Source organism: Salmo trutta, chromosome 33 (genome assembly GCF_901001165.1).
Source record: "Salmo trutta chromosome 33, fSalTru1.1, whole genome shotgun sequence".
Classification (NCBI taxonomy): domain Eukaryota; kingdom Metazoa; phylum Chordata; class Actinopteri; order Salmoniformes; family Salmonidae; genus Salmo; species Salmo trutta.
Window position 1 is genome coordinate 22,890,073 of NC_042989.1, and position 23,748 is coordinate 22,913,820.

The 23,748-nt window shown below is 43.8% G+C and overlaps 1 protein-coding gene across 1 annotated transcript in view; it reads left to right on the plus strand.

Annotated features, from left to right (window-relative positions):
* The first annotated feature begins 5,772 nt into the window (after window positions 1-5,772).
* The window catches only part of LOC115172677 (serine/threonine-protein kinase PAK 6-like), a 32,820-nt gene continuing 14,844 nt past the window's right edge, over window positions 5,773-23,748 (plus strand). Inside the window, exon 1 of the mRNA XM_029730352.1 lies at window positions 5,773-5,881. The gene's annotated coding sequence lies outside the window, so the exon portion shown is untranslated. The remainder of the gene's footprint in view (window positions 5,882-23,748) is intronic.

Below are 23,748 nucleotides of genomic sequence, written 5' to 3' on the forward strand. Positions count from 1 at the left end.
CATTTTGACTGGATCTGAGTGCCTCTCAACTGGTGAGTCCCCGAAAGTAAAATGTTGATTTTGTGAGAATAGATGCACATACAATGTTTAGTGTTATTGCAATTCTGTATCTTAGTTGAATCATTTGTATTCTTACTGGCATGTTTGCTGCAGGACTTATTAAACGCTTATTCCATGAAAGCAGCTACCTACTGATCCAGATAGTTCTTGATGCAGAAAATCCATACCTCTCTCTTCTTAAAGCCAGCTGTGGAGAGGCTACTATCTATTGCTTAATAGGGTTTTGCAAGGCCCTAGGAGGAGGACTTTTGTCTGGCCCGGTTATTTTGATAGGCAAACACAGTCAGGCTATTTTGACCATGTCTCACAGCTGGTGCTTTTAAGCTACGTCTGGTTTTATTTACAACAGCAGTTAATAGCAAAGTTCCTGCCCAAGCCATTACTTCACTTAGCAGAAGTCCTTGCAAGACCTGGCGTAGCTCATTGTAGGGTTATGCTGAACTAGCCCTAGAAAAGGGACAGGCGAATGACAGCTAATCATTTCAGAATAATGCCATGTCATGCTTGACAATGCCATGTTAGGATGTGGGCTCAGAGGCTGCTGCTCAGGTCCTCAGGTCATAGAAATGATGTGGGCTCTGACCACTCACCACGGTCAACACTAAAGTCCTAAGGCGCTCTACCCCATTCTTGAATATTGCCCAGGCCAAATCCTGAGTAACCCTACTAAATGTAATTGAAATTGAAATGCAAGCAATTTAACTTGTCTCTTATGAAGAGAAAGGATTCCTTTGAATTACTATACCTACAAAAGGTTAAAAAGGCCTACTTTGTAATGCGTGTATCATTACCCCCAGTTTATCTGGTGACTCAATATTTTAATCAGAAGCAGTAGCAGCCTCCATCAAGCGTGACAATGCATGACAAACAACAATATATGTGTACTGTTCAGCCTCTGGCTAGCACAGCAAGTCACTATCGTTATTGCTTAAATGCAATGTGTCAGTCTCTTTGACGAAAGTCACATTTTGAGGTTTGTATTGCCTCGTGTTTGATTTTGAATTATATTACAATCTTAGCCAGATAAATAACATAGAGGCCATAGACAGAATGCATATTGTTATAAATAAAGGGAGGATTGCTACTCTCTGACTTTTTTTTAACCCAATCAAGCCAGGTCCCTCACACTATGCAAGATGTCACACAGAAGGATAAGGGGAACAAGCAAACAAACTGGTGTCTATTAACAAGCAGCAAAAGGACCAGAGACCTCCAGATAGCCTAAGCAAACAGAGGCATTTATTTGTGTTATTGTGGGATATTAGTAGGAGACCTATACTATGGGATAAGGCTGTATAACTGCCCTGCCCACCCAATATGACCAAAAGCACCACAATAGTACTAACAGAAGAGACCCAGCAGTGGGCAGGCCAATCAATATCAGCAATAACAGCGATGACAACAAAGAGAACAGCAAAGGGGGTCACATCTGCCAAGCCCCCAAGTGGCCATAATCTGGATCATTGTTATGCAAATTGTTGAGTCTTTTGCCCAGGTTTATTTGATGTGGGGTTAAATAACATTATTTACGGTTGTTATATAGCCTGTGCAAAGGTATTTTCGAATCAAATGACCATGTATTACAGTGTTCTAAATGACCATGCATTACAGTGTTCTAAATGACCATGTATTAGTGTTCTAAACGACCATGTATTACAGTATACTACATTTTTTATTTCACCTTTATTTAACCAGGTAGGCCAGATGAGAACAAGTTCTCATTTACAACTGCGACCTGGCCAAGATAAAGCAAAGCAGTGCGACAAAAACAACAACACAGAGTTACACATAAACAAACGTACGATAAAATGACCATGCATTACAGTGTTCTAAATTACAGTGTATTTTGTGTTCCAAATGACCTTGTATTACAGTGTTCTAAATGACCATGTATTTCCGTTTTCTAAATGACAGTGTATTACTATGTTCTAAATGACCTTGTATTACAGTGTTCTAAATTACCATGTATTACAGTGTTCTGAATTACAGGGTTGTAAATGACCATGTATTACAGTGTTGTAAATGACCATGTATTACAGTGTTGTAAATGACCATGTATTACAGTGTTGTAAATGACCATGTATTACAGTGTTGTAAATGACCATGTATTACAGTGTTGTAAATGACCATGTATTACAGTGTTGTAAATGACCATGTATTACAGTGTTGTAAATGACCATGTATTACAGGGTTGTAAATGACCATGTATTACAGTGTTGTAAATGACCATGTATTACAGTGTTGTAAATGACCATGTATTACAGGGTTGTAAATGACCATGTATTACAGTGTTGTAAATGACCATGTATTACAGTGTTGTAAATGACCATGTATTACAGTGTTGTAAATGACCATGTATTACAGTGTTGTAAATGACCATGTATTACAGTGTTGTAAATGACCATGTATTACAGTGTTGTAAATGACCATGTATTACAGTGTTGTAAATGACCATGTATTACAGTGTTGTAAATGACCATGTATTACAGTGTTGTAAATGACCATGTATTACAGTGTTGTAAATGACCATGTATTACAGTGTTGTAAATGACCATGTATTACAGTGTTGTAAATGACCATGTATTACAGTGTTGTAAATGACCATGTATTACAGTGTTGTAAATGACCATGTATTACAGTGTTGTAAATGACCATGTATTACAGTGTTGTAAATGACCATGTATTACAGTGTTGTAAATGACCATGTATTACAGTGTTGTAAATGACCATGTATTACAGTGTTGTAAATGACCATGTATTACAGTGTTGTAAATGACCATGTATTACAGTGTTGTAAATGACCATGTATTACAGTGTTGTAAATGACCATGTATTACAGTGTTGTAAATGACCATGTATTACAGTGTTGTAAATGACCATGTATTACAGTGTTGTAAATGACCATGTATTACAGTGTTGTAAATGACCATGTATTACAGTGTTGTAAATGACCATGTATTACAGTGTTGTAAATGACCATGTATTACAGTGTTGTAAATGACCATGTATTACAGTGTTGTAAATGACCATGTATTACAGTGTTGTGTTGTAAATGACCATGTATTACAGTGTTGTAAATGACCATGTATTACAGTGTTGTAAATGACCATGTATTACAGTGTTGTAAATGACCATGTATTACAGTGTTGTAAATGACCATGTATTACAGTGTTGTAAATGACCATGTATTACAGTGTTGTAAATGACCATGTATTACAGTGTTGTAAATGACCATGTATTACAGTGTTGTAAATGACCATGTATTACAGTGTTGTAAATGACCATGTATTACAGTGTTGTAAATGACCATGTATTACAGTGTTGTAAATGACCATGTATTACAGTGTTGTAAATGACCATGTATTACAGTGTTGTAAATGACCATGTATTACAGTGTTGTAAATGACCATGTATTACAGTGTTGTAAATGACCATGTATTACAGGTTGTATTACAGTGTTGTAATGACCATGTATTACAGTGTTGTAAATGACCATGTATTACAGTGTTGTAAATGACCATGTATTACAGTGTTGTAAATGACCATGTATTACCGTGTTGTAAATGACCATGTATTACAGTGTTGTAAATGACCATGTATTACAGTGTTGTAAATGACCATGTATTACAGTGTTGTAAATGACCATGTATTACAGTGTTGTAAATGACCATGTATTACAGTGTTGTAAATGACCATGTATTACAGTGTTGTAAATGACCATGTATTACAGTGTTGTAAATGACCATGTATTACAGTGTTGTAAATGACCATGTATTACAGTGTTGTAAATGACCATGTATTACAGTGTTGTAAATGACCATGTATTACAGTGTTGTAAATGACCATGTATTACAGTGTTGTAAATGACCATGTATTACAGTGTTGTAAATGACCATGTATTACAGTGTTGTAAATGACCATGTATTACAGTGTTGTAAATGACCATGTATTACAGTGTTGTAAATGACCATGTATTACAGTGTTGTAAATGACCATGTATTACAGTGTTGTAAATGACCATGTATTACAGTGTTGTAAATGACCATGTATTACAGTGTTGTAAATGACCATGTATTACAGTGTTGTAAATGACCATGTATTACAGTGTTGTAAATGACCATGTATTACAGTGTTGTAAATGACCATGTATTACAGTGTTGTAAATGACCATGTATTACAGGGTTGTAAATGACCATGTATTACAGTGTTGTAAATGACCATGTATTACAGTGTTGTAAATGACCATGTATTACAGGGTTGTAAATGACCATGTATTACAGTGTTGTAAATGACCATGTATTACAGTGTTGTAAATGACCATGTATTACAGTGTTGTAAATGACCATGTATTACAGTGTTGTAAATGACCATGTATTACAGTGTTGTAAATGACCATGTATTACAGTGTTGTAAATGACCATGTATTACAGTGTTGTAAATGACCATGTATTACAGTGTTGTAAATGACCATGTATTACAGTGTTGTAAATGACCATGTATTACAGTGTTGTAAATGACCATGTATTACAGTGTTGTAAATGACCATGTATTACAGTGTTGTAAATGTTGTTCGGCAGGCTATTTCTGCTATGCATTTCATTTTCTCATTCTTCTGCTTTTTTTTTGTTACTATAGTCTTTCTCCTTTTTTTCCCAGATATGTTTTGTTTGATAAAAATAGTCGATCTTTATGCTAATATATAGCTGGGGCTGAATGTGTATTATTAAATGCAATGGAGTCTACAGCTAGGTTAGAAATTGTGCAGAAGGGAATAACGATAATGGTAATCCTAAATGATTATGCTGACATGAGGATTTCCCTCAGCGTAAATTTAATGTTAACATGTTAATCCTTAGGTCATAAATTCAGAGAGAAACGGAGATTGGATCATATTTGAGATTAGGATGAGTCATAATAACCAGCCACAGAAATAGCCCTCTCTGGTCACGCTCCCATCTCTGACCCTGTCATTAACATGAATAATGCATCCGTTGACCAGGCAAGGAGAAAACATCACCTTCAGTTACTGCCACTGTTCTCATATCACCCCCTCATGTGGGGCAAAAGGGCAGGGGGCCAGGTGGATGAAATGTATCCCAGATGATATATACAGCAGCTCTCCTTTCCTTTCAGTCATTGGAAACCAGCCTAAACAGACACGCACGGCACACTGCTATCAATTTAGGGCCACTGCAAAGACAGCCCAATGAGAGGGTGGGAGGAGGGAGGGAGGTGATAAAGGGAGCGAGAGAGAGAGAGAGAGAGGGAAGGGATGTGTGTGTGAGAGAGAGAGAGAGAGTGGGAAGGGATGTGTGTCAGAGAGAGAGAGAGAGGGGGGAGGGATGAAGCTCTCTGTATGGCTGTGATAGTCTCTCATCCTGGATACTGCCTTTCCTCTCTTGTTTTGTCTCTTTCACTGGCCACTCTGTGTCCCCAGGAGCAGGCAGCGGTGTAGCGGCACACGGACAAGTTGTTAGCCACGGAGGAAGCTGGGGATGAATTATCCACCAAAAAGAGCCATTGAGATGGCAGTGTGTGCGTCTGCCTGGAGGGAGGAACGCATCATGCTTTCTCAAGCAAGCAGCAGCCTGCAGTGTGTGCCTGCTTGAGAGCCAGCCCTCCTCGGCTGTGTGTGTGTGTGTGTGTGTGTGTGTGTGTGTGTGTGTGTGTGTGTGTGTGTGTGTGTGTGTGTGTGGGAGGGTTTGTGTGACGGAGTGTGTATAACAAGTGCTTGTGTACAGTGTATGTGTGTGTGCGCACTCTTGCTCGCAAGTCTCTTCCCTTCCTGGAGGAGAGGCTCTCCTTTTCAGCGAACCGCAAGGTAAGGAGCCTGACGTTTTTACAGCACTAATTTCTCCCTCCACAGACCCTGTGTATTCCCTCTGGGGAGGGGGGATGGGGGAATGGGGGAGAAAAAAGGAAAATAAGCTTAGCTCCATTGATAAAGAGCGGGCTAGTGTGTGTGTGTGTGTGACGTCTGCAGGCAACAGCGCTGGTGGAGGTGATGCAAATACAGAGGGAGAGAGTGACAGAGAAAGAGAGAGGGGGAGGGAGATATATATATATATATATATGAGAGAGAGGGCAGAATGCAGTATGCCCAGGTGGTAATAAGGGAGAGAAGAAAATACTATGAAAAGCTGATTGGGTGACGTGCTGGATTCTGGGAAAGGCTGCATCTCAGAAAGGAGCTGCTTTCACCTTCTGCCCACCCGCCCCACGTCCTCTCTCTCTCCCTCCATCCCTCTCTCTGTCCTCAGCTTCTGTTGAAACGATGTAACCTCAGTTTAGCTGGTGAGCAAAGAGAGTTTTGACAGAATTAATCATGTGAAGATAATACAGACAAAGCTATAGCATTTAATGCTGATTGCATGTATGCACTGAGAATAGAGGTACTTATTGTTGTCACTATGCATCTGTCCTTATCTGTGACTGTGAGCTGAGTGCTCAGGTGAACTCTATAGCTTTATATCAGACGAACACTGAGTTGAATTGGACCAAGTTCTGTATGTATAGTTATGCTTACGTGGATGCCGAGGGAGGGCATACATATAAGCTTTTTTCTTCTGCTCTGTGACAACATGCACAAAACGTGTTCCTTTTGTGAGTCAGGATGGTTGTACTGTACACAGTGCTTGACTTGGGCAGGAGCTCTGCTGAGGACCGGCACCTCAAATGTTATACTGCTTGAGCTCCTGTTCCTCTTGTAGAATATTAGCTCAAAAGTATTGTGGAGTTCCTGCACCTAAATATAAACTGTACCGGCACCCAAAATGAGTCCCGGCACCTATTTCATTCTAAGACAAGCACTGACTGTACTGTACTCTGTGGAAGAGATGATACAGAGAATACATGTTCAGGGAATAGCAGAGACCCAGTGGCAGACTGACAGTTAAACAGTCATGTCATTTCACAAGGTCTTATACTGTAGATTGCATTATTGTAATAGTCTACGCCATACTAGTCTTGTTTTAAGTAATTAAATCAATTCGAGAATATAATGGTATATAGTTTTCATGGGATTGCTGGTAAGGTCAAACATTGATGGATTTCTCTTTACTGTGACCAGTGGTTAGGACTCTAACTACATGCCCTGGAGGGACACACTGCCAATTATGTCTTAAAGTAACTGTCCAGTGTTTCCAGATTTCTCTGAAATATGACCTATAATTAATTACAATATAGGTTAAATATTTTTTTACTTTTTATTTTATTAAGTATGTTACAAAGCAACTTTTCTGTGTTGAAATATTGTGGGCGTACCCAAACAACAGAATGGCGTGGGCATATACCGGTCATTCAAAATATTAATGCAAGTAGACCACTTATTGGCTTGCTTGTCTTCCTCAGGAGGATGACATCATCCTCTATGAGGAAATAGCAAGCATTTTTTAAACAGTCAGTTTGAGGTTGGTTTTATGAAGTGTTTTTTTTTTTGGCCATAAATACATTATTTGGGTATAAGTTAACAGAATATGAACTTTTAAAGTGAGATTTTCACTGGACAGTTACTTGCGGCTAGGTGTCCCGCTAGCGTTCCACTACGACAACATCCTGTGAAATTGCAGAGCGCGAAATTCAAAATACATAAATCGCAATATTAAACATTCATGAAAATACAAACGTCTTACATCATTTGAAAGCTTAACTTCTTGTTAATCCAACCGCGTTGTCAGATTTCAAAAAGGCTTTACGGCGAAAGCATACCATGCGATTATCTGAGGATAGCACCCCACATCAAAATACTTTTTCAAACCAGCACAGGCATCACAAAATCACAAATAGCGATAAAATAAATCATTTACCTTTAAAGATATTCCTCTGTTTGCAATCCCAAGGGTCCCAGCTACACAATGAATGGTTGTTTTGTTTGATAAAGTCCTTATTTATATCCAAAAAGTCTGTTTAGTTGGCGCCATTGATTTCAGTAATCCACTCGTTCAACATGCATACAAACGAATCCAAAATGTTTCTGGTAAAGTTCGTCCAAACAAGTGAAACGATGTTTCTAATTAATCCTCAGGTACTGTAATATCTAAATAAATGATCATATTTAAGACGGAGAATAGTATGTTCAATAGGGAAGATAAATAACCAAGAGCGCGCACCTCATTCATGTGCGCAACAAGACTACTTTTCTAATGAGGGACACCTTGGATAAACTACAACTACTAAACCTTGTCTAAAGACTGTTGACATCTAGTGGAAGCCATAGGAACTGCAATCTGGGTCCTTTTTTTGGTATATCCCATAGGCTAGCATTGAAATGGCCTGTGACCTCAAACAAACAAAAAATCTGGATGGATTTTCCTCTGGTTTTCGCCTGCCATATCAGTTCTGTTATACTCACAGACATTATTGTAACAGTTGTATAAACTTCAGAGTGTTTTCATTATTATTATATGCATATCCTAGCTTCTGGGCCTGAGTAACAGGCAGTTTACTTTGGGCACATCAGTCATCCGGAATTCAGGATACTCCCCTCTAGCCTTAAGAGGGTGTATTCCCGTCTGACTGCAGTAGTATGACATACAGCACTTACCTCTCACACCATTAATAAAGTTGTGAGTAGTTGACCCCGTTTGACTCAGCTGAATGGCCCCTGTGCACCTGCAGCACAGCACAGGTGTCAGCGTGTGCGCAACTGGTCGAAATAAGTCAGGTGCAGGAGAGCAGAGATGAGTGAACAGGCACACTTTAATCAGGCATAGGAAAATAGCCGGACGCAACTGCGTCACAACACTCTGGCCCAAGGAAAAAAGCGAATGCGCACAAGTAACACAAACTGGTACAAAATACAAAACCACGGGTTACAATAATACCCGGCGCAAAACCAGCCTTTGGCGTCACACACCGACAGGTGCGACCATGGCCTTTGTGGAACGGGTAAGGGGTGTAGCTTACCTCTGGGCAGGTGCCTAGGAGCCTTACACTGGGCACACACTGAGCAGGAGGAAACATAAACCCTCACGTCCTTGGCCAAGGTAGGCCACCAGTACTTCCCACTCAAACAGCGTACCGTCCGACCGATGCCTGCTCCATAGGCACGGGAGCGGTGGTGCTGATAGAGGGAACCGACAGAGCCCTCTCTGAACGTCCGCGGGTGGCCAGCAGGTTATCCAGCCGGATGGACAGGTCCACCAGCTGGTCAAAGGTGAGGGGGGGATACCCTGCAGGCCAATTCCCGACGGACATCCTCGCGCAGGCTGCAGCGATAGTGGTCGATAAGGGCCCTGTTGTTCCATCCCGCTCCGGTGACCGCTCCGGAGTCCGAAAGTCCAGGGCCAACTCCTGGGCGCTCCTCATCCCCTGCCTCAGGTGGAAGAGACGTTCACCCGCCGCTCTACCCTCGGGCGGGTGGTCGAAAACTGCCCGGAAGCGGCGGTTGAACTCCTAGAAGTGGTCCAGCGCCGCATCACCTTCTACCCACATGGCGTTAGTCCACTCCAGGGCTTTCCCCGAGAGGCACGAGACGAGGGCGGACACCCTCTCATGTCCCGAAGGAGCCGGGTAGACAGTCGCCAGGTACAGGTCCAATTGCAGCAGGAAACCCTGTAAGCGTGCCGCCGTCCCATCATACTCCCTGGGAAGGGCGAGATGAACCCCACTGGGACCAGGTGCAGGAGGGGCGAGTAGTGACGACCCCTGTTGTGCTGGTGGAGGCGCTGGAGGGACTCCCTGTCTCTCCCAGCGGTCCATAGTCTGAACTACGCGGTCCATAACGGCGCCGAGATGGTGGAGCATCGCCGCGTGTTCTCGGACGTGCTCCTCAACCCCTACACCAGGGGTACCTGCTCCTGCTGACTCCATAAGGTGGTGTGGTATTCTGTCAGCGTGTGCGCAACTGGTCGAAAGAAGTCAGGTGCAGGAGAGCAGAGATGAGTGAACAGGCACCACACTTTAATCAGGCATAGGAAAACAGCCGGACGCAACTGCGTCACAACACTCCAGCCCAAGGAAAAAAGCGAATGCACACAAATAACACAAACTGGTACAAAATACAAAACCACGAGTTACAATAATACCCGGCGCAAAACCAGCCTGTAGCATCACACACGTAACGACCGAACAATACCACACACAGACATGGGGGGAACAGAGGATAATATACACGAAGAGTAATGAGGGGATGTAAACCAGGTGTGTGGGAAAACAAGACAAAACAAATGGAAAATGAAAGGTGGAGCGGCGATGGCTAGAAGACCGGTGACGTCGACGGCCGAAAGCCGCCCGAACAAGGAGAGGGACCGACTTCGGCGGGTGTCGTGACAACAGGGATGTGTCTGTTACCTAGCAGGCTAATGGCCAGTTAGAGCCATCAGACAGGGAAGCGCTGCTCTGGGACATCCTGGATCAACAGATCTATAGAGCTCAGCTCCCCCAAACCAGAGAAGGTTAGGAGTGGCAGAGGCTCCACCCCTAGATGCTGGAGGATTAATTGAGGTTAATCAATAATCAGCACTCATGCAACTTGATCAGTCATTAATTTACCCCATTTCTACATTTTGTAAGTATGTTTAATTAATTGGTGGGGGAGGCTACAGCTTGGTCACTCTGTATACCACACCCAGAGGTAACGAACACGCCATGTGTTTGTGTCTCAGGTTTCTCACTGATATTCAAGAAGGCCAGGTAGGGAGGGAGTGAAAGAGCAGAGGAAAGGAGAGTTTTAATATTCCACACAGAGCCAGGTGGACATAGAGAATGTTAGCTGAGGGTGAGTGACGCTTCATGCACACTCATGGGTCCTCTTCTCACTTCATTACTTCTTTTGGAGCCTTTTTTATCATTTTTTCCTTCACGGTCTAGCACTGCATTAGAGTGCTGTCAGAGCGATGACAAATGATCTGGCCTGTCTCAGGTACAGCTGGGATGGTGACAGACGGACCCCATGGAGGAGCACATAGGTGCTGCTGGGACACTTCTTCTCATACTGTATATATCCTTACCATACAGCCCAGCTCTGTGTGCACGTTGGCCTGCCAGAGGAATGCTTGCTTAGCAGTCATGTCCGCTAGGGGTGAGGAGAGGAGAGCTGAGGAGAGGAGAGTGGTTATTAAAAGCTTACTGTGGCCAATGTCCATGACCAAGTAAAATGAGGACAGGGTGCCCAGCAGTCACATTGCGTGATGAGACAGCGGTCATACTGGATGAAGGAAGAAGAACTGAGCTGCCGCAAATTGACAACATGGGAGATTAAAAAATCTTTGTCATTTTGTCTCTGGGAGAGGCGCGCTGAGGATGGAGCGGCGAAAGATGAATCATGGCTTCATAGGGAGAAGGGTGTACAGTGAAGCTCGCTAGGGAGGCCCAATGCATCAATAAATTAGACCCCTGAGAGGCCATTTGACCTGTTTCATTGATCCGGCCAGATGATACGTCTTTATCTGCTGAGAGTCAGATTGTTTAAAGGACTGGTGGAAGCCAGGAGCATCATAAATTAGACAGAGTGCGGGTTAGTAGTACACTTCACTTCCCTACTGCCTATAGGCCTGTGGTACAGTTAGAAGTACAATATATGGCCGGGCGGTTTGGGGGCTAGGACTCATTAGTGCACTCATTTGGTACAGGCATGTGTCAGCAGCATCCCTGTAGACATGCAGTGAATAGCACATCAGAGATGACGACTTGAGAGGTGCTGCATTTACAATGTCATTATGTCAAAGTTCTTGGGGTAGATACGAGCTAACTTTTAATGTACATGGCTCGTACATGTTAGTGTTTCATCGACTCTGGCCTAGTGGAGAACAATGATATTTTCTCTCACACTTACTGGGCCTGGAGAATCTGTGCCAATGTAATTCAGGAAGAATGATGTATGTTCTTTGTCAAGCTCCCCGTCCTCTTCTCAAATCCCTCTTATCACGGCTTGTTTACAGCCAGCGAAGCCAGTCAAGGTTGACATATAAAGACATTGAGTCTCTTGGTGTTGAGGAGGGATGACAACATGCGGCAAGATAATAAAGTGAGACAGCAAAACAAGTGAAACGTCAGTGGCAGGCAACAGTGACAGCCCTCACTCAATAACCCCCTTCCCCTCTCTCTCTCTCTCTCTCTCTCTCTTTGGTCTGTTCCTTCTCTTAGACTATTCCTCCACTCCATACTATAAACATTCAACCAAAAGTGATGTGCAGTCATGCACTGTGTCTACCCTACAAGCTCAGAAAGGGCAAAGTTGTCGGATAAGGACATTTATGTATTGTCCTGTCTCTGGCTCCATATCCGGGGCTGTTTTCTGTTCACTGAGTGACTAAAAACATGATGAATAATCATTCAGGTTTTTTTTCTAACCAGAATTTCCGTGGTTGATGCAGTCTAATGACTAGTGACCTCATGGGTGGAATGTTTTTCATATGTTTCATAATTAATAAACAATAAAAAAATATTTCTGTCTTCTGTGATGTATATAAAGTGTAATATTGGGATGAAAACTCAAAATGTAATACATTTCAACTCTATATCTGACATGGTACAGGTGTCTTATTTGTTTTAGACCCATAACCATGTGTGTGAGGTGTATACTTTTGTTTCAAAGTAGATTTGTATAGGACTACCAAGAAACACTGTGTGACCCTGATTTAGCCCACTGCAGAAGAAGGTTGAAACAGTTCTGTCTTTCTTACTTTACAGGAGTCTATATCTCTTGCAGAGACAGATGACGTAGTTCAGTGAATTTTACATTCTCACTTTTTAAAAATATTGTTCTGTCACACCCTGACCATAGAGAGCCCTTGGTTATCTATGGTATAGTAGGTCAGGGCGTGACTGGGGGTGTTCTGTTGTTTTTTTCTATGTTGGTGTGCTTGGTATGGTTCCCAATCAGAGGCAGCTGTTTAGCGTTGTCTCTGATTGGGGATCATATTTAGGCAGCCATTTCCCCACTGTGTTTTGTGGGATCTTGTTTTTGTGTAGGTGCCTGTTTGCATTTCACTGTCTTCACATTTCGTTTGATTCATTTATTTACGTGAAGTTTCACGTTATAATAAAGATGTGGAATGCTACTCACGCTGCGCCTTGGTCCAATCATTACGACGAACGTGACATGTTCTTTTTAGAGCCCCCAAGACTTTACTTTAAGAAACTGCAGCGTGAATGTGAAATTAATCTGGTTCTGCTCCCAAGTGTGATCTTTATTTGAGCTAGCGATCCAATAATACGGTTGGGAAATGCTGTTGTTGTAGCACTAACTCAAATAAAGACCACACTTGGGAGGGGTAAGCAGCAAGCACAAATTAACCTTCTTTATTTTTATAGCATTTTATTTTTGTCTAGCTCTTATACCACATTTGATGTGTGTAATTCATCTCCTTGAATATGCTGTATTTTATGTGTCCTTGTCACGTCCTGACCAGTATAAGGGTTATTTGTTATTGTAGTTTGGTCAGGACGTGGCAGAGGGTATTTTGTTTATGTGGTTCGGGGTGGTGATTTATTTAGTAGGGTGTTGGTTTAGTTAGTTCCGGGTTTTTGGGGTTATGTTCTATGTTTGTATTTCTATGTGGTCTCTAGTCTTTTGTATTTCTATGTCTAGTTTATTGGGGTTGGACTCTCAATTGGAGGCAAGTGTTTTCTAGTTGCCTCTGATTTAGAGTCCTATATATGGGTATGTGTTTGGTTAAGTGTTTGTGGGAGATTGTTCTTGGATTGCTGTGTTGCCTTCGAGACTGTTATTTTGTCGTTCATCGTTTTGTTATTTTTGTATACGTGTTTGTTTGGTTTTTTCCTTCTTTTCCCATCAATAAAGAAGATGAGTATACATGTCCCTGCTGCGTTTTGGTCCTCTCCTTACGACATCCGTGACAGTCCTGTGCCCTCTGCTCAAGTAGCTCCTGTTATATTGAGTAATTGTAACATGATTATTGATTATCAGCAAATAAAATCAATTTTCCCTCTATGAGGAAGGTCTGTCCCTAGTGCCTCTACTGTCTAGCATGCTATAACACTGTGCTGGCAGCACAGTCACACAGTCACACTCTGGCAACGATTAACTTAGTGCAGGTTCTATAGCGTGTCTCGCTTTTTGCTTGCACACGACTTGCATGATACATCAGACCACCTATTAATGTAGGGAGTGTGTCTTTTTGTCTCATGAATCTAGCTTCATTACACCTGTTTAACACAATCATCACGCTATTGCATGTTGACTCATCTATCTCTGTTATTGCCTCTAGAAGTGACTTTTTAGAGAAAGCAGGCAGTCCTGCTGAATGAAAGGACAGCATCAACCACAGTCATAAACACTGAAATTGTCACGTCCAGTTCTTGTTTACCTTTCTCTTAGTGTGTGTGTGTGTGTGTGTGTGTGTGTGCGCACGAACGTGTGTGTGCACTGAGAAGACAGACCCCTCCACCCCCGGTCCCCTTGAGGGACAACACAGTCTCATTACACTCAAAGGGCAAAATGGTCATCATAGTGAAGCTGATAGAAGGGCATAGCACAGATCCAGCTGTGCTATTTAGCCTTGCATTATGCTTATTTCTGCATTGACAAACAGAAAGAGGATTACCTTCTGTCCTTTCTCCCACCCACACCTCACAATTTGACACAAATATTGTGCACAACAAACATGCGTCAGGAGAAACTGTAGCCTAAAATTGGACACGCGGACAAGCAACTAATCCTACAAGCATAGTTACCTACACTCTCCATACATCAGTACAAGCCTGCCAAAACAAGATAGAAATGGAATCGGGGCAAAATAGGGAAAATGTTCACTTGAGCTTGGCGGACTCAAATCCAATACTTCTCTTATCTCTCTGTATCTCTTTCTACCCCCTCCCACTCAACATCTCCAAATCTGGCTGATATAACTACGGTAGGTGGGTGCATAAGCTATCCCTCACCAGTCCTGTCCATAATGGATTGACGGGATAACTGAGAGGCTTGTCTGCCTGTTAAAGCTGTTCACAGGGAGTATGGCTGTTGTTAGATCTGGAGATGAGCGTAGGGTGTGAAGGCATGTTTGGGCTCTGAGGTATGTTGTTTACAGGGCCACTGACATACTAGAATTATAGGCTGTCTGTTTGAAAAATGGGGCTGTAATTCATACAAATTAGAAGTGAGAAAGGCTAAATCTCAGGAGTGATTATTGGTCAGACTGTCACTGTACTACTAGAGTAAGTATGCCTTCTAACCAAAGTAGGCCACTACGACTGATAAAGATTTTGCATGTGTCCCTTTGACAAGTGATTTTAAATGATTGTTTGTTCTGAGCCATCAATCGTTTAAAATTAAATTGTCAAATGGACACATGATTGGTTCTGTGTTCATGGCAGATATTTTGATACATGCTATATTGCTGATGTGTTCATGGAGTTAGAAAGAAATAAACCAGTGTAGCACAATTTACAATTGCCTCATCCTCTTTGGCTTTTGATATCCTTGACAGCATCTGCCCAAGTTTTGCTTCAGCGCATTGTTAGGATTCAAGCCAAGCTGCTGAGGCATGGGGTCAAGTCCCTGTAGTTCAGATGTATGTGAGCAGAAACCATTATTACAGCAAGTGCAAGTTTAGCTCCACATGCATGTATACTTCTTTTCCTATGGGCTGAGAAATCTAGAAGATATTGTTATCTGGACATTCAGAAGTTTAGTAGATTTGTGAGAGGTCGGTATAAGTGCAGATACATGTTATTACAGCTTGTAAACCAATATCCAGCTCCTACTTTTCAATGAATTTTGTTAAACATGAATCAAGATACTGTGTTTTTTTATTTGGGTCCAAATACTTGGTTCTTTACTTTGTAATGTCCATGTATTCGAATGGAAACACATAGAAGGAATACAGTGATGTATAATGAATGCTGTTGTGTTCTGTTATCTGCAGGCCTGCATGGCAATGATGCCTCATAGAATAGCACAGAGCAGTAAGAGCAGCTATTCTGTTTGTGACGGTATCATCCCATTATCACTGGCATCGGATGACTGTAGCAGTTTGCATTTCACTCATGAGTAAATATTGATTGATCTGTTTGTACAGGAAACACAAGCGTAGTGTATAAATATTTGGCTCAGTACTGCCAACATCTGCACTTCACAGTACTGAACAGACACAGAACCAGAGAGCCGGGCATATGGAGTGAAAAAAACAAAAAAAACAGTAGTGTATTTTCTGTCTATTTCGAGCCTTTCGTTACTCAAACTCAAAAGACAAACAGGCCTTAAAAGCCTTTTCATGTTTTAGAGTGAAGAACTAGGTCCATGTCTGAAACCACAGCCAGGTTTACCCTGCTCTGTGGTCCCACCTCCATCTCACCCACCCCCACCTCCCGACAGCCTCCCTCACGCCATAGTGTCCCTGTCAGATGGAATTCAATTCAATTCCTTCTCAGCTCCACATTATGTACATAGGGAGAGCACAGAATGATACGCTTATGCAACACTTAGCACATTAGCCTTGAGATGGAATTATCCTTGGTGGGGGACATGTCCCTCCCAGCATTGCTACTCTACTCCCCCAACCTTGTCCCCACCTTCCCCCCCCATCTCTCCCTTTATAAATCAGGTTTATCTGAAGTGTGACTGGTGCCAGGGTGAAGACAGGGCTGTTGGCATGCAGTGGTTAGTCATAACAGGGGTCACTACAGCTGATTAGAGGGCTGTCTGGGGGAGGAGAGCAGAGGAGGCTGCCAGGGTGATTGCATGCCGACTTGGAGAACGCTGCAGTAGTGATTTCCTCAACTCCCACAACGCATCATGGCAGATGTTGCGTATTCGACTGATGGCATCTTTGTTGTGTTAAATGTGATGGCGTGTCATGTGAACTTGTTACAGTGGGCCACCAGCCATGTTCCCATTTGATGTTCTGACAAACATTCATCAGTTCTCCAACAAGACTTTATCAAAGAGCAGCTCATATGCAGCATTATATTTTCAACTAGTTATGGACACATAAATGTGGGTGAATTATGTCCAAGTACAGCTAAGGAAATGATATGTAATATAATTGATTACTGTATCGTGGTACAGTAGATACAGTGGAGTCCGAAATTATTGACACTCTTGATGAAGATGAGCAAAACTTATGGTATGAAATAAATCATTCAAATACTGAGCTCTTTTGTATGCTCCAAACAAGTATTTTATACTAATACAAATGCTCAGAGAAAGAGATTTTGTTGAAAAAGGAATAAAACATTTTCTCAAAAATGTAGGGGTCAAAATGATTGACATTCCTGTTTTCGATACCTTTCATTTACATTTACATTTTAGTCATTTAGCTGACGCTCTTATCCAGAGCGACTTACAGTAGTGAATGCATACATTTCATACAATTTCAACAACAAAAAAAATTCTGTGCTGGCCCCCTGTGGGAATTGAACCCACAACCCTGGCATTGCAAACACCATGCTCTACCAACTGAGCTACAGGGAAGGCTACTGAGCCTTGCGAGGATAACAGCACTGAGCCTTTTTCTAAAATGTTTTATGAGTTGGAGAACACACTGGGAGGGATCTTTCAGATCCTTGATATCCTTCGTCTGCACTTATGGACTGCTTTCTTCAATTCAAACCACAGGTTTTCAATGGGTTTCCAGGCCAGAGACAGAGATGGCCATTGCAAAAGGTTATTGAAAGGTATGTCAATAATTTTGACCCCTACCTTTTGAGAAAATAAAATGTTACTTGTTAAACAAATCTCTTTCTCTGAGCAATTATATTCGTATTAAATAACATAATTTCCGATTTGTCTTGTTGTATACAATATAGCTCAGTATTTTTTATTATTTATTTTATACTGTCATATTCACTCGTCTTTATCAATGGTGTCAATAATTGCAGACCTCATTGTACATATAAGATTCATGACAGCAGTGTCCCTAGCTTACACTATGCCACTCATTTTACACTAATATAATTGCTCAGAGAAAGAGATTTTGATTAACAAGTAACATTTTATTTTTTCAAAAGGTAGGGGTCAATGCAGTGCAGAGGTCTTTATAAACAAAACTTGAGAGGTCACATTCCTTAAAAGCCAGAGAAAGTTCTGCTTCTTCATTAGCATAAGGATGGGGATGAGGTTATAGTGGACTCTACCAGTATGGTGGGTAGACTCCAGCATATGGACTAGGGGTTATGGTGGTAGACTCCAGCATAGGGACAAGGGGTTGTGGTGGGTAGACTCCAGCATAGGGACTAGAGGTTATGGTGGTAGACTCCAGCATAGGGAAGTTAGAGATTATGGTGGTAGACTCCAGCATAGGGACTAGGGGTTATGGTGGTAGACTCCAGCATAAGGACTAGAGGATATGGTGGTAGACTCCAGCATAGGGAAGTTAGAGGTTATGGTGGTAGACTCCAGCATAGGGAAGTTAGAGGTTATGGTGGTAGACTCCAGCATAGGGACATTAGGGGTTATGGTGGTAGACTCCAGCATAGGGACTAGAGGTTATGGTGGTAGACTCCAGCATAGGGACATTAGGGGTTATGGTGGTAGACTCCAGCATAGGGACTAGAGGTTATGGTGGTAGACTCCAGCATAGGGACATTAGGGGTTATGGTGGTAGATGCCAGCATAGGGAAGTTAGAGGTTATGGTGGGTAGACTCCAGCATAGGGAAGTTAGAGGTTATGGTGGGTAGACTCCAGCATAGGGAAGTTAGAGGTTATGGTGGTAGACTCCAGCATAGGGACATTAGGGGTTATGGTGGTAGACTCCAGCATAGGGAAGTTAGAGGTTATGGTGGTAGACTCCAGCATAGGGACTAGAGGTTATGGTGGTAGACTCCAGCATAGGGACTAGAGGTTATGGTGGGTAGACTCCAGCATAGGGACTAGAGGTTATGGTGGTAGACTCCAGCATAGGGACTAGAGGTTATGGTGGTAGACTCCAGCATAGGGAAGTTAGAGGTTATGGTGGTTGACTCCAGCATAGGGAAGTTAGAGGTTATGGTGGTAGACTCCAGCATAGGGACATTAGGGGTTATGGTGGTAGACTCCAGCATAGGGACTAGAGATTATGGTGGTAGACTCCAGCATAGGGACTAGAGATTATGGTGGGTAGACTCCAGCATAGGGACTAGAGGTTATGGTGGTAGACTCCAGCATAGTGACATTAGCGGTTATGGTGGGTAGACTCCAGCATAGGGACTAGAGGTTAAGGTGGGTAGACTCCAGCATAGGGACTAGAGGTTATGGTGGTTGACTCCAGCATAGGGACTAGAGGTTATGGTGGGTAGACTCCAGCAAAGGGAAGTTAGAGTTTATGGTGGTAGACTCCAACATAGGGACTAGAGGTTATGGTGGGTAGACTCCAACATAGGGACTAGAGGTTATGGTGGGTAGACTCCAACATAGGGACTAGAGGTTATGGTGGTAGACTCCAGCATAGGGAAGTTAGAGTTTATGGTGGTAGACTCCAACATAGGGACTAAAGGTTATGGTGGTAGACTCCAGCATAGGGACATTAGGGGTTATGGTGGTAGACTCCAACATAGGGACTAGAGGTTAAGGTGGGTAGACTCCAGCATAGGGACATTAGGGGTTATGGTGGTAGACTCCAACAAAGGGACTAGAGGTTATGGTGGTAGACTCCAGCATAGGGACTAGGGGTTATGGTGGTAGACTCCAACATAGGGACTAGAGGTTATGGTGGTAGACTCCAGCATAGGGACTAGGGGTTATGGTGGTAGACTCCAACATAGGGACTAGAGGTTATGGTGGTAGACTCCAGCATAGGGACTAGGGGTTATGGTGGTAGACTCCAGCATAGGGAAGTTAGAGGTTATGGTGGTAGACTCCAGCAAAGGGAATAGAGGTTATGGTGGAAGACTCCAGCATAGGGACTAGAGGTTATGGTGGTAGACTCCAGCATAGGGACATTAGGGGTTATGGTGGTAGACTCCAGCATAGGGACATTAGGGGTTATGGTGGTAGACTCCAGCATAGGGACTAGAGGTTATGGTGGTAGACTCCAGCATAGGGACGTTAGGGGTTATGGTGGTAGACTCCAGCATAGGGACTAGAGGTTATGGTGGTAGACTCCAGCATAGGGACTAGAGGTTATGGTGGTAGACTCCAGCATAGGGACTAGAGGTTATGGTGGTAGACTCCAGCATCAGGACTAGAGGTTATGGTGGTAGACTCCAGCATAGTGACATTAGCGGTTATGGTGGGTAGACTCCAGCATAGGGACTACAGGTTATGGTGGTTGACTCCAGCATAGGGACTAGGGGTTATGGTGGTAGACTCCAGCATAGGGAAGTTAGAGGTTATGGTGGGTAGACTCCAGCACAGGGACGTTAGGGGTTATGGTGGTAGACTCCAGCATAGGGACTAGAGGTTATGGTGGTAGACTCCAGCATAGGGACTAGAGGTTATGGTGGTAGACTCCAGCATAGGGACTAGAGGTTATGGTGGTAGACTCCAGCATAGGGACTAGAGGTTATGGTGGTAGACTCCAGCATAGGGAGTAGAGGTTATGGTGGTAGACTCCAGCATAGGGACTAGAGGTTATGGTGGTAGACTCCAGCATAGGGACTAGAGGTTATGGTGGTAGACTCCAGCATAGTGACATTAGCGGTTATGGTGGGTAGACTCCAGCATAGGGACTACAGGTTATGGTGGTTGACTCCAGCATAGGGACTAGGGGTTATGGTGGTAGACTCCAGCATAGGGAAGTTAGAGGTTATGGTGGGTAGACTCCAGCATAGGGACGTTAGGGGTTGTGGTGGTAGACTCCAGCATAGGGACTAGAGGTTATGGTGGTAGACTCCAGCATAGGGACTAGAGGTTATGGTGGTAGACTCCAGCATAGGGACATTAGGGGTTATGGTGGGTAGACTCCAGCATAGGGACGTTAGGGGTTGTGGTGGTAGACTCCAGCATAGGGACTAGAGGTTATGGTGGGTAGACTCCAGCATAGGGACCAGAGGTTATGGTGGTAGACTCCAGCATAGGGACTAGAGGTTATGGTCGAGACTCCAGCATAGGGACTAGAGGTTATGGTGGGTAGACTCCAGCATAGGGACTAGAGGTTATGGTGGGTAGACTCCAGCATAGGGACTAGAGGTTATGGTGGTAGACTCCAGCATAGGGACTAGAGGTTATGGTGGTAGACTCCAGCATCGGGACTAGAGGTTATGGTGGTAGACTCCAGCATAGTGACATTAGCGGTTATGGTGGGTAGACTCCAGCATAGGGACTACAGGTTATGGTGGTTGACTCCAGCATAGGGACTAGGGGTTATGGTGGTAGACTCCAGCATATGGAAGTTAGAGGTTATGGTGGGTAGACTCCAGCATAGGGACGTTAGGGGTTATGGTGGTAGACTCCAGCATAGGGACTAGAGGTTATGGTGGTAGACTCCAGCATAGGGACTAGAGGTTATGGTGGTAGACTCCAGCATAGGGACTAGAGGTTATGGTGGTAGACTCCAGCATAGGGACTAGAGGTTATGGTGGTAGACTCCAGCATAGGGACTAGAGGTTATGGTGGTAGACTCCAGCATAGGGACTAGAGGTTATGGTGGTAGACTCCAGCATAGGGACTAGGGGTTATGGTGGTAGACTCCAGCATAGGGAAGTTAGAGGTTATGGTGGGTAGACTCCAGCATAGGGACGTTAGGGGTTGTGGTGGTAGACTCCAGCATAGGGACTAGAGGTTATGGTGGTAGACTCCAGCATAGGGACTAGAGGTTATGGTGGTAGACTCCAGCATAGGGACATTAGGGGTTATGGTGGGTAGACTCCAGCATAGGGACGTTAGGGGTTGTGGTGGTAGACTCCAGCATAGGGACTAGAGGTTATGGTGGGTAGACTCCAGCATAGGGACCAGAGGTTATGGTGGTAGACTCCAGCATAGGGACTAGAGGTTATGGTCGAGACTCCAGCATAGGGACTAGAGGTTATGGTGGGTAGACTCCAGCATAGGGACTAGAGGTTATGGTGGGTAGACTCCAGCATAGGGACTAGAGGTTATGGTGGTAGACTCCAGCATAGGGACTAGAGGTTATGGTGGTAGACTCCAGCATAGGGACTAGAGGTTATGGTGGTAGACTCCAGCATAGGGACTAGAGGATATGATGGGTAGACTACAACATAGGGACTAGAGGTTATGTTGGGTAAACTCCAGCATAGGGACTAGAGGTTATGGTGGTAGACTCCAGCATAGGGACTAGAGGTTATGGTGGTAGACTCCAGCATAGTGACATTAGGGGTTATGGTGGTAGACTCCAGCATGGGGACATTAGGGGTTATGGTGGGTAGACTCCAGCATAGGGACTAGAGGTTATGGTGGGTAGACTCCAGCATAGGGACCAGAGGTTATGGTGGTAGACTCCAGCGTAGGGACTAGAGGTTATGGTGGGTAGACTCCAGCATAGGGACCAGAGGTTATGGTGGTAGACTCCAGCATAGGGAGTAGAGGTTATGGTGGGTAGACTCCAGCATAGGGACTAGAGGTTATGGTGGGTAGACTCCAGCATAGGGCCTAGAGGATATGGTGGTAGACTCCAGCATAGGGACATTAGGGGTAATGGTGGTAGACTCCAACATAGGGACTAGAGGTTATGGTGGTAGACTCCAGCATAGGGACAAGAGGTTATGGTGGTAGACTCCAGCATAGGGACATTAGGGGTTATGGTGGTAGACTCCAGCATAGGGACTAGAGGTTATGGTGGTAGACTCCAGCATAGGACATTAGAGGTTATGGTGGTAAACTCCAGCATAGGGACTAGAGGATATGGTGGGTAGACTCCAACATAGGGACTAGAGGTTATGGTGATAGACTCCAGCAAAGGGACAAGAGGTTATGGTGGGTAGACTCCAGCATAGGGACTAGAGGTTATGGTGGGTAGACTCCAGCATAGGGACATTGAGGGTTATGGTGGGTAGACTCCAGCATAGGGAAGTTAGGGGTTATGGTGGGTAGACTCCAGCATAAGGACTAGGGGTTATGGTGGGTAGACTCCAGCATAGGGACTAGGGGTTATGGTGGGTAGACTCCAGCATAGGGACTAGAGGTTATGGTGGTAGACTCCAGCATAGGGACTAGGGGTTGTGGTGGGTAGACTCCAGCATAGGGACTAGAGGTTATGGTGGGTAGACTCCAGCATAGGGACTAGAGGTTATGGTGGTAGACTCCAGCATAGGGACTAGAGGTTATGGTGGGTAGACTCCAGCATAGGGACTAGAGGTTATGGTGGGTAGACTCCAGCACGGGACTAGAGGTTATGGTGGGTAGACTCCAGCATAGGGACCAGAGGTTATGGTGGTAGACTCCAGCATAGGGACTAGAGGTTATGGTGGGTAGACTCCAGCATAGGGACTAGAGGTTATGGTGGGTAGACTCCAGCATATGGACATTAGGGGTTATGGTGGGTAGAGTCCAGCATAGTGACATTAGCGGTTATGGTGGGTAGACTCCAGCATAGGGACTAGAGGTTATGGTGGGTAGACTCCAGCATAGGGACTAGGGGTTATGGTGGGTAGACTCCAGCATAGGGACTAGAGGTTATGGTGGTAGACTCCAGCATAGGGACTAGGGGTTGTGGTGGGTAGACTCCAGCATAGGGACTAGAGGTTATGGTGGGTAGACTCCAGCATAGGGACTAGAGGTTATGGTGGTAGACTCCAGCATAGGGACTAGAGGTTATGGTGGGTAGACTCCAGCATAGGGACTAGAGGTTATGGTGGATAGACTCCAGCATCGGGACTAGAGTTTATGGTGGGTAGACTCCAGCATAGGGACC